Source organism: Cervus elaphus, chromosome 6, assembly GCF_910594005.1.
Source record: "Cervus elaphus chromosome 6, mCerEla1.1, whole genome shotgun sequence".
NCBI classification, from domain to species: domain Eukaryota; kingdom Metazoa; phylum Chordata; class Mammalia; order Artiodactyla; family Cervidae; genus Cervus; species Cervus elaphus.
This window is the reverse complement of record NC_057820.1, coordinates 50,323,105-50,335,424: the sequence shown is the minus strand read 5'-3', so window position 1 is coordinate 50,335,424 and position 12,320 is coordinate 50,323,105.

Here is a 12,320-nt window from a genome sequence, read left to right as displayed (position 1 = left end):
CCGTGTGAAAGATAGAGTCTGTTCCAACATCTAACGAACGTGTGAAAGATAAAGTCTATCCCACAGCCACGGATCATGTGAAAGATAAAGTCTATCCCACAGGCACGGACCGTGTGAAAGATAGAGTCTGTTCCCACATCTAACGAACATGTGAAAGATAAAGTCTATACCACAGCCACGGATCATGTGAAAGATAAAGTCTATACCACAGGCACGGACCGTGTGAAAGATAAAGTCTATCCCACAGGCACGGACCGTGTGAAAGATAAAGTCTATCCCACACCACGGACCGTGTGAAAGATAAAGTCTATTCCAACAGCCATGAACCGTGTGAAAAAGTCTATCCCACAGCCACGGACCATGTGAAAGATAAAGTCTATTCGCACAGCCACGGACCGTGTGAAAGATAAAGTCTACTCCCACAGCAACCTACTGTGTGAAAGATAAAGTCTACCACAAAGACACGGACCGTGTGAAAGACAAAGCCTATCCCACAGCCACGGACCGTGTGAAAGATAAAGTCTATCCCACAGGCACGGACCGTGTGAAAGATAGAGTCTATTCCCACAGCCAGCGACCGTGTGAAAGATAGAGTCTATCCCACAGCCACGGATCATGTGAAAGATAAAGTCTATTCCCACAGCCACGGACCGTTTGAAAGATAAAATCTACCCCACATCCACGGACCGTGTGAAAGATAATGTCTACCCCACAGGCACGGACCTTGTGAAAGATAAAGTCTATCCCACAGCCACGGACCGTTTGAAAGATAAAGTCTGTCCCACAGGCACGGACCTTGTGAAAGATAAAGTCTATCCGACAGCCACGGAACGTGTGAAAGATAAAGTCTATCCCACAGGCACGGACCGTGTCAAAAAGTCTATCCCACAGCCATGGACCATGTGAAAGATAAAGTCTATCCCACAGGCACGGACCGTGTGAAAAAGTCTATCACACAGCCACTTACCGTGTGAAAGATAAAGTCTATACCAGAGCCACGGACCATGTGAAAGATAAAGTCTATTCCAAAGGCACGGACCGTGTGAAAGATAATGTCTACCCCACAGCCACGGACTGTATGAAAGATAAAGTCTACCACACAGCCACGGGCCGTGCGAAAGATAAAGTCTTTCCCACAGCCACGGACCGTGTGAAAGATAGAGTCTATTCCCACAGCCATGGACCGTGTGAAAGATAAAGTCTATCCCACAGGCACGGACCTTGTGAAAGATAAAGTCTATCCGACAGCCACGGAATCGTGTGAAAGATAAAGTCTATCCCACAGGCACGGACCGTGTGAAAAAGTCTATCACACAGCCACTTACCGTGTCAAAGATAAAGTCTATACCAGAGCCACGGACCATGTGAAAGATAAAGTCTACTCCACAGGCACGGACCGTGTGAAAGATAAAGTCTACCCCACAGCCACGGACTGTATGAAAGATAAAGTCTACCACACAGCCACGGGCCGTGGGAAAGATAAAGTCTTTCCCACAGCCACGGACCGTGTGAAAGATAAAGTCTATCCCACAGCCACGGACCGTGTGAAAGATGGAGTCTTTCCCACAGGCACGGACCGTGTGAAAGATAAAGTCTACCCCACAGCCACGGACCATGTGAAAGATAAAGTCTACTCCACAGCCACGGGCCGTGTGAAAGATAAACTCTACCCCACAGCCACGGGCCGTGTGAAAGATAAAGTCTACCCCACAGCCACGGACCGTGTGAAAGATAAAGTCTACCCCACATCCACGGACCGTGTGAAAGATAATGTCTACCCCACAGGCACGGACCGTGTGAAAGATAAAGTCTACCCCACAGGCACGGGCCATGTGAAAGATAAAGTCTACCCCACAGCCCCGGGCCGTGTGAAAGATAAAGTCTACCCCACAGCCACGGACCGTGTGAAAGATAAAGTCTACCCCACAGACACCGACCGTGTGAAAGATAGAGGCTATCCCACAGCCACGGACCGTGTGAAAGATAGAGTCTGTTCCAACATCTAACGAACGTGTGAAAGATAAAGTCTATCCCACAGCCACGGATCATGTGAAAGATAAAGTCTATCCCACAGGCACGGACCGTGTGAAAGATAAAGTCTATCCCACAGGAACGGACCGTGTGAAAGATAAAGTCTATCCCACAGCCACGGACCGTGTGAAAAAGTCTATCCCACAGACACGGATCATGTGAAAGATAAAGTCTATCCCACACGCACGGACCGTGTGAAAGATAAAGTCTATCCCACAGGAACGGACCGTGTGAAAGATAAAGTCTATCCCACAGCCACGGACCGTGTGAAAAAGTCTATCCCTCAGCCACAGACCATGTGAAAGATAAAGTCTATCCCACAGGCACGGACCGTGTGAAAGATAAAGTCCACCCCACAGCCGTGGACAGTGTGAATGATACAGTCTGTTCCCACAGCCACGGATCGTGTGAAATATAAAGTCTATCCCACAGGCACGGACCGTGTCAAAAAGTCTATCCCACAGCCACGGACCATGTGAAAGATAAAGTCTATCCGACAGGCACGGACCGTGTGAAAAAGTCTATCACACAGCCACTTACCGTGTGAAAGATAAAGTCTGTACCAGAGCCACGGACCATGTGAAAGATAAAGTCTACCCCACAGGCACGGACCGTGTGAAAGATAAACTCTACCCCACAGCCACGGACTGTATGAAAGATAAAGTCTACCCAACAGCCACGGACCGTGTGAAAGATAGAGTCTATCCCACAGCCACGGACCGTGTGAAAGATAGAGTCTATTCCAACAGCCATGAACCGTGTGAAAGATAGAGTCTACCCCACAGGAAACGACCGTGTGAAAGATAGAGTCTATCCCACAGCCACGGACCGTGTGAAAGATAAAGTCTATCCCACAGGCACGGACCGTGTGAAAGATAAAGTCTATCCCACAGCCACGGACCGTTTGAAAGATAAAGTCTGTCCCACAGGCACGGACCTTGTGAAAGATAAAGTCTATCCGACAGCCACGGATCGTGTGAAAGATAAAGTCTATCCCACAGGCACGGACCGTGTCAAAAAGTCTATCCCACAGCCATGGACCATGTGAAAGATAAAGTCTATCCCACAGGCACGGACCATGTGAAAAAGTCTATCACACAGCCACTTACCGTGTGAAAGATAAAGTCTATACCAGAGCCACGGACCATGTGAAAGATAAAATCTATTCCAAAGGCACGGACCATGTGAAAGATAATGTCTACCCCAAAGCCACGGACTGTATGAAAGATAAAGTCTACCACACAGCCACGGGCCGTGCGAAAGATAAAGTCTTTCCCACAGCCACGGACCGTGTGAAAGATAGAGTCTATTCCCACAGCCATAGACCGTGCGAAAGATAAAGTCTTTCCAACAGCCACGGACCGTGTGAAAGATAGAGTCTATTCCCACAGCCACGGACCATGTGAAAGAAAAAGTCTATCCCACAGCCACGGACCGTGTGAAAGATGGAGTCTTTCCCACAGGCACGGACCGTGTGAAAGATAAAGTCTACCCCACAGCCACGGACCGTGTGAAAGATAAAGTCTACCCCACAGACACGGACCGTGTGAAAGATAGAGGCTATCCCACAGCCACGGACCGTGTGAAAGATAGAGTCTGTTCCAACATCTAACGAACGTGTGAAAGATAAAGTCTATCCCACAGCCACGGATCATGTGAAAGATAAAGTCTATCCCACAGGCACGGACCGTGTGAAAGATAAAGTCTATCCCACAGGAACGGACCGTGTGAAAGATAAAGTCTATCCCACAGCCACGGACCGTGTGAAAAAGTCTATCCCACAGACACGGATCATGTGAAAGATAAAGTCTATCCCACAGGCACGGACCGTGTGAAAGATAAAGTCTATCCCACAGGAACGGACCGTGTGAAAGATAAAGTCTATCCCACAGCCACGGACCGTGTGAAAAAGTCTATCCCTCAGCCACAGACCATGTGAAAGATAAAGTCTATCCCACAGGCACGGACCGTGTGAAAGATAGAGTCTATCCCACAGCCACGGACCGTGTGAAAGATAGAGTCTGTTCCCACATCTAACGAACGTGTGAAAGATAAAGTCTATACCACAGCCACGGATCATGTGAAAGACCAAGTCTATCCCACAGGCACGGACCGTGTGAAAGATAAAGTCTATCCCACAGGCACGGACCATGTGAAAGATAAAGTCTATCCCACACCACGGACCGTGTGAAAGATAAAGTCTATTCCAACAGCCATGAACCGTGTGAAAGATAGAGTCTACCCCACAGGAAACGACCGTGTGAAAGATAGAGTCTATCCCACAGCCACGGACCGTGTGAAAGATAAAGTCTATCCCACAGGCACGGACCGTGTGAAAGATAAAGTCTACCCCACAGCCACGGACCGTGTGAACGATAAAGTCTACCCCACATCCACGAACCGTGTGAAAGATAATGTCTACCCCACAGGCACGGACCGTGTGAAAGATAAAGTCTATCCCACAGGCACGGACCGTGTGAAAGATAGAGTCTATTCCCACAGCCACGGACCGTTTGAAAGATAAAGTCTACCCCACATCCACGGACCGTGTGAAAGATAATGTCTACCCCACAGGCACGGACCTTGTGAAAGATAAAGTCTATCCCACAGCCACGGACCGTTTGAAAGATAAAGTCTGTCCCACAGGCACGGACCTTGTGAAAGATAAAGTCTATCCGACAGCCACGGAACATGTGAAAGATAAAGTCTATCCCACAGGCACGGACCGTGTCAAAAAGTCTATCCCACAGCCATGGACCATGTGTGAGATAAAGTCTATCCCACAGGCACGGACCGTGTGAAAAAGTCTATCACACAGCCACTTACCGTGTGAAAGATAAAGTCTATACCAGAGCCACGGACCATGTGAAAGATAAAGTCTATTGCAAAGGCACAGACCGTGTGAAAGATAATGTCTACCCCACAGCCACGGACTGTATGAAAGATAAAGTCTACCACACAGCCACGGGCCGTGCGAAAGATAAAGTCTTTCCCCCAGCCACGGACCGTGTGAAAGATAGAGTCTATTCCCACAGCCATAGACCGTGCGAAAGATAAAGTCTTTCCAACAGCCACGGACCGTGTGAAAGATAGAGTCTATGCCCACAGCCATGGACCGTGTGAAAGATAAAGTCTATCCCACAGCCACGGACCTTGTGAAAGATAAAGTCTATCCGACAGCCACGGAATCGTGTGAAAGATAAAGTCTATCCCACAGGCACGGACCGTGTGAAAAAGTCTATCACACAGCCACTTACCGTGTGAAAGATAAAGTCTATACCAGAGCCACGGACCATGTGAAAGATAAAGTCTACTCCACAGGCACGGACCGTGTGAAAGATAAAGTCTACCCCACAGCCACGGACTGTATGAAAGATAAAGTCTACCACACAGCCACGGGCCGTGGGAAAGATAAAGTCTTTCCCACAGCCACGGACCGTGTAAAAGATAAAGTCTATCCCACAGGCACGGACCGTGTGAAAAAGTCTATCCCACAGCCACGGACCATGTGAAAGATAAAGTCTATTCGCACAGCCACGGACCGTGTGAAAGATAAAGTCTACTCCCACAGCAACCTACTGTGTGAAAGATAAAGTCTACCACAAAGACACGGACCGTGTGAAAGATAAAGTCTATCCCACAGCCACGGACCGTGTGAAAGATAAAGTCTACCACACAGCCACGGACCGTGTGAAAAATAAAGTCTATCCCACAGGCAGGGACCGTGTGAAAGATAGAGTCTATTCCCACAGCCAGCGACCGTGTGAAAGATAGAGTCTATCCCACAGCCACGGATCATGTGAAAGATAAAGTCTATCCCACAGGCACGGACCGTGTGAAAGATAAAGTCTATCCCACAGGCACGGACCGTGTGAAAGATAAAGTCTATCCCACAGCCACGGACCGTGTGAAAGATAAAGTCTATCCCACAGGCACTGACCGGGTGAAAGATAAAGTCTACCCCACAGCCACGGACCGTGTGAATGATAAAGTCTACCCCACATCCACGAACCGTGTGAAAGATAATGTCTACCCCACAGGCACGGACCGTGTGAAAGATAAAGTCTATCCCACAGGCACGGACCGTGTGAAAGATAGAGTCTATTCCCACAGCCACGGACCGTTTGAAAGATAAAGTCTACCCCACATCCACGGACCGAGTGAAAGATAATGTCTACCCCACAGGCACGGACCTTGTGAAAGATAAAGTCTATCCCACAGCCACGGACCGTTTGAAAGATAAAGTCTGTCCCAGAGGCACGGACCTTGTGAAAGATAAAGTCTATCCAACAGCCACGGAACGTGTGAAAGATAAAGTCTATCCCACAGGCACGGACCGTGTCAAAAAGTCTATCCCACAGCCATGGACCATGTGAAAGATAAAGTCTATCCCACAGGCACGGACCGTGTGAAAAAGTCTATCACACAGCCACTTACCGTGTGAAAGATAAAGTCTATACCAGAGCCACGGACCATGTGAAAGATAAAGTCTATTCCAAAGGCACGGACCGTGTGAAAGATAATGTCTACCCCACAGCCACGGACTGTATGAAAGATAAAGTCTACCACACAGCCACGGGCCGTGCGAAAGATAAAGTCTTTCCCACAGCCACGGACCGTGTGAAAGATAAAGTCTACCCCACAGCCACGGACCGTGTGAAAGATAAAGTCTACCCCACAGACACGGACCGTGTGAAAGATAGAGGCTATCCCACAGCCACGGACCGTGTGAAAGATAGAGTCTGTTCCAACATCTAACGAACGTGTGAAAGATAAAGTCTTTCCCACAGCCACGGACCGTGTGAAAGATAAAGTCTATCCCACAGCCACGGACCGTGTGAAAGATAGAGTCTATTCCCACAGCCACGGACCATATGAAAGAAAAAGTCTATCCCACAGCCACGGACCGTGTGAAAGATGGAGTCTTTCCCACAGGCATGGACCGTGTGAAAGATAAAGTCTACCCCACAGCCACGGACCATGTGAAAGATAAAGTCTACTCCACAGCCACGGGCCGTGTGAAAGATAAACTCTACCCCACAGCCACGGGCCGTGTGAAAGATAAAGTCTACCCCACAGCCACGGACCGTGTGAAAGATAAAGTCTACCCCACATCCACGGACCATGTGGAAGATAATGTCTACCCCACAGGCACGGACCGTGTGAAAGATAAAGTCTACCCCACAGGCACGGGCCATGTGAAAGATAAAGTCTACCCCACAGCCCCGGGCCGTGTGAAAGATAAAGTCTACCCCACAGCCACGGACCGTGTGAAAGATAAAGTCTACCCCACAGACACGGACCGTGTGAAAGATAGAGGCTATCCCACAGCCACGGACCGTGTGAAAGATAGAGTCTGTTCCAACATCTAACGAACGTGTGAAAGATAAAGTCTATCCCACAGCCACGGATCATGTGAAAGATAAAGGCTATCCCACAGGCACGGACCGTGTGAAAGATAAAGTCTATCCCACAGGAACGTACCGTGTGAAAGATAAAGTCTATCCCACAGCCACGGACCGTGTGAAAAAGTCTATCCCACAGACACGGATCATGTGAAAGATAAAGTCTATCCCACAGGCACGGACCGTGTGAAAGATAAAGTCTATCCCACAGGAACGTACCGTGTGAAAGATAAAGTCTATCCCACAGCCACGGACCGTGTGAAAAAGTCTATCCCTCAGCCACAGACCATGTGAAAGATAAAGTCTATCCCACAGGCACGGACCGTGTGAAAGATAAAGTCTATCCCACAGCCACGGACCGTGTGAAAGATAGAGTCTGTTCCCACATCTAACGAACGTGTGAAAGATAAAGTCTATCCCACAGCCACGGATCATGTGAAAGATAAAGTCTATCCCACAGGCACGGACCGTGTGAAAGATAAAGTCTATCCCACAGGCACGGACCGTGTGAAAGATAAAGTCTATCCCACACCACGGACCGTGTGAAAGATAAAGTCTATTCCAACAGCCATGAACCGTGTGAAAGATAGAGTCTACCCCACAGGAAAGGACCGTGTGAAAGATAAAGTCTACCCCACAGCCACGGACCGTGTGAAAGATAAAGTCTATCCCACAGGCACGGACCGTGTGAAAGATAATGTCTACCCCACAGGCACGGACCGTGTGAAAGATAAAGTCTATCCCACAGGCACGGACCGTGTGAAAGATAAAGTCTATCCCACAGGCACGGACCGTGTGAAAGATAGAGTCTATTCCCACAGCCACGGACCGTTTGAAAGATAAAGTCTACCCCACATCCACGGACCGTGTGAAAGATAATGTCTACCCCACAGGCACGGACCTTGTGAAAGATAAAGTCTATCCCACAGCCACGGACCGTTTGAAAGATAAAGTCTGTCCCACAGGCACGGACCTTGTGAAAGATAAAGTCTATCCGACAGCCACGGAACGTGTGAAAGATAAAGTCTATCCCACAGGCACGGACCGTGTCAAAAAGTCTATCCCACAGCCATGGACCATGTGAAAGATAAAGTCTATCCCACAGGCACGGACCGTGTGAAAAAGTCTATCACACAGCCACTTACCGTGTGAAAGATAAAGTCTATACCAGAGCCACGGACCATGTGAAAGATAAAGTCTATTGCAAAGGCACGGACCGTGTGAAAGATAATGTCTACCCCACAGCCACGGACTGTATGAAAGATAAAGTCTACCACACAGCCACGGGCCGTGCGAAAGATAAAGTCTTTCCCACAGCCACGGACCGTGTGAAAGATAGAGTCTATTCCCACAGCCATGGACCGTGCGAAAGATAAAGTCTTTCCAACAGCCACGGACCGTGTGAAAGATAGAGTCTATTCCCACAGCCATGGACCGTGTGAAAGATAAAGTCTATCCCACAAGCACGGACCTTGTGAAAGATAAAGTCTATCCGACAGCCACGGAATCGTGTGAAAGATAAAGTCTATCCCACAGGCACGGACCGTGTGAAAAAGTCTATCACACAGCCACTTACCGTGTGAAAGATAAAGTCTATACCAGAGCCACGGACCATGTGAAAGATAAAGTCTACTCCACAGGCACGGACCGTGTGAAAGATAAAGTCTACCCCACAGCCACGGACTGTATGAAAGATAAAGTCTACCACACAGCCACGGGCCATGGGAAAGATAAAGTCTTTCCAACAGCCACGGACCGTGTGAAAGATAGAGTCTATTCCCACAGCCACGGACCATATGAAAGAAAAAGTCTATCCCACAGCCACGGACCGTGTGAAAGATGGAGTCTTTCCCACAGGCACGGACCGTGTGAAAGATAAAGTCTACCCCACATCCACGGACCATGTGAAAGATAATGTCTACCCCACAGGCACGGACCGTGTGAAAGATAAAGTCTACCCCACAGGCACGGGCCATGTGAAAGATAAAGTCTACCCCACAGCCCCGGGCCGTGTGAAAGATAAAGTCTACCCCACAGCCACGGACCGTGTGAAAGATAAAGTCTACCCCACAGACACGGACCGTGTGAAAGATAGAGGCTATCCCACAGCCACGGACCTTTTGAAAGATAGAGTCTCTTCCAACATCTAACGAAGGTGTGAAAGATAAAGTCTATCCCAAAGCCACGGATCATGTGAAAGATAAAGTCTATCCCACAGGCACGGACCGTGTGAAAGATAAAGTCTATCCCACAGGAACGGACCGTGTGAAAGATAAAGTCTATCCCACAGCCACGGACCGTGTGAAAAAGTCTATCCCACAGCCACGGACCATGTGAAAGATAAAGTCTATTCGCACAGCCACGGACCGTGTGAAAGATAAAGTCTACTCCCACAGCAACCTACTGTGTGAAAGATAAAGTCTACCACAAAGACACGGACCGTGTGAAAGATAAAGTCTATCCCACAGCCACGGACCATGTGAAAGATAAAGTCTACCACACAGCCACGGACCGTGTGAAAAATAAAGTCTATCCCACAGGCACGGACCGTGTGAAAGATAGAGTCTATTCCCACAGCCAGCGACCGTGTGAAAGATAGAGTCTATCCCACAGCCACGGATCATGTGAAAGATAAAGTCTATCCCACAGGCACGGACCGTGTGAAAGATAAAGTCTATCCCACAGGCACGGACCGTGTGAAAGATAAAGTCTATCCCACAGGCACGGACCGTGTGAAAGATAAAGTCTACCCCACAGCCACGGACCGTGTGAACGATAAAGTCTACCCCACATCCACGAAACGTGTGAAAGATAATATCTACCCCACAGGCACGGACCGTGTGAAAGATAAAGTCTATCCCACAGGCACGGACCGTGTGAAAGATAGAGTCTATTCCCACAGCCACGGACCGTTTGAAAGATAAAGTCTACCCCACATCCACGGACCGTGTGAAAGATAATGTCTACCCCACAGGCACGGACCTTGTGAAAGATAAAGTCTATCCCACAGCCACGGACCATTTGAAAGATAAAGTCTGTCCCACAGGCACGGACCTTGTGAAAGATAAAGTCTATCCGATAGCCACGGAACGTGTGAAAGATAAAGTCTATCCCACAGGCACGGACCGTGTCAAAAAGTCTATCCCACAGCCATGGACCATGTGAAAGATAAAGTCTATCCCACAGGCACGGACCGTGTGAAAAAGTCTATCACACAGCCACTTACCGTGTGAAAGATAAAGTCTATACCAGAGCCACGGACCATGTGAAAGATAAAGTCTATTCCAAAGGCACGGACCGTGTGAAAGATAATGTCTACCCCACAGCCACGGACTGTATGAAAGATAAAGTCTACCACACAGCCACGGGCCGTGCGAAAGATAAAGTCTTTCCCACAGCCACGGACCATGTGAAAGATAGAGTCTATTCCCACAGCCATGGACCGTGCGAAAGATAAAGTCTTTCCCACAGCCACGGACCGTGTGAAAGATAGAGTCTATTCCCACAGCCATGGAACGTGTGAAAGATAAAGTCTATCCCACAGGCACGGACCTTGTGAAAGATAAAGTCTATCCGACAGCCACGGAATCGTGTGAAAGATAAAGTCTATCCCACAGGCACGGACCGTGTGAAAAAGTCTATCACACAGCCACTTACCGTGTGAAAGATAAAGTCTATACCAGAGCCACGGACCATGTGAAAGTTAAAGTCTATTCCAAAGGCACGGACCGTGTGAAAGATTCTGTCTACCCCACAGCCACGGACTGTATGAAAGATAAAGTCTACCACACAGCCACGGGCCGTGCGAAAGATAAAGTCTTTCCCACAGCCACGGACCGTGTGAAAGATAAAGTCTACCCCACATCCACGGACCATGTGAAAGATAATGTCTACCCCACAGGCACGGACCGTGTGAAAGATAAAGTCTACCCCACAGGCACGGGCCATGTGAAAGATAAAGTCTACCCCACAGCCCCGGGCCGTGTGAAAGATAAAGTCTACCCCACAGCCACGGACCGTGTGAAAGATAAAGTCTACCCCACAGACACGGACCGTGTGAAAGATAGAGGCTATCCCACAGCCACGGACCGTGTGAAAGATAGAGTCTGTTCCAACATCTAACGAACGTGTGAAAGATAAAGTCTATCCCACAGCCACGGATCATGTGAAAGATAAACTCTATCCCACAGGCACGGACCGTGTGAAAGATAAAGTCTATCCCACAGGAACGGACCGTGTGAAAGATAAAGTCTATCCCACAGCCACGGACCGTGTGAAAAAGTCTATCCCAACGACACGGATCATGTGAAAGATAAAGTCTATCCCACAGGCACGGACCGTGTGAAAGATAAAGTCTATCCCACAGGAACGGACCGTGTGAAAGATAAAGTCTATTCCACAGGAACGGACCGTGTGAAAAAGTCTATCCCTCAGCCACAGACCATGTGAAAGATAAAGTCTATCCCACAGGCACGGACCGTGTGAAAGATAGAGTCTATCCCACAGCCACGGACCGTGTGAAAGATAGAGTCTGTTCCCACATCTAACGAACATGTGAAAGATAAAGTCTATCCCACAGCCACGGATCATGTGAAAGATAAAGTCTATCCCACAGGCACGGACCGTGTGAAAGATAAAGTCTATCCCACAGGCACGGACCGTGTGAAAGATAAAGTCTATCCCACACCACGGACCGTGTGAAAGATAAAGTCTATTCCAACAGCCATGAACCATGTGAAAGATAGAGTCTACCCCACAGGAAACGACCGTGTGAAAGATAGAGTCTATCCCACAGCCACGGACCGTGTGAAAGATAAAGTCTATCCCACAGGCACGGACCGTGTGAAAGATAAAGTCTACCCCACAGCCACGGACCGTGTGAAC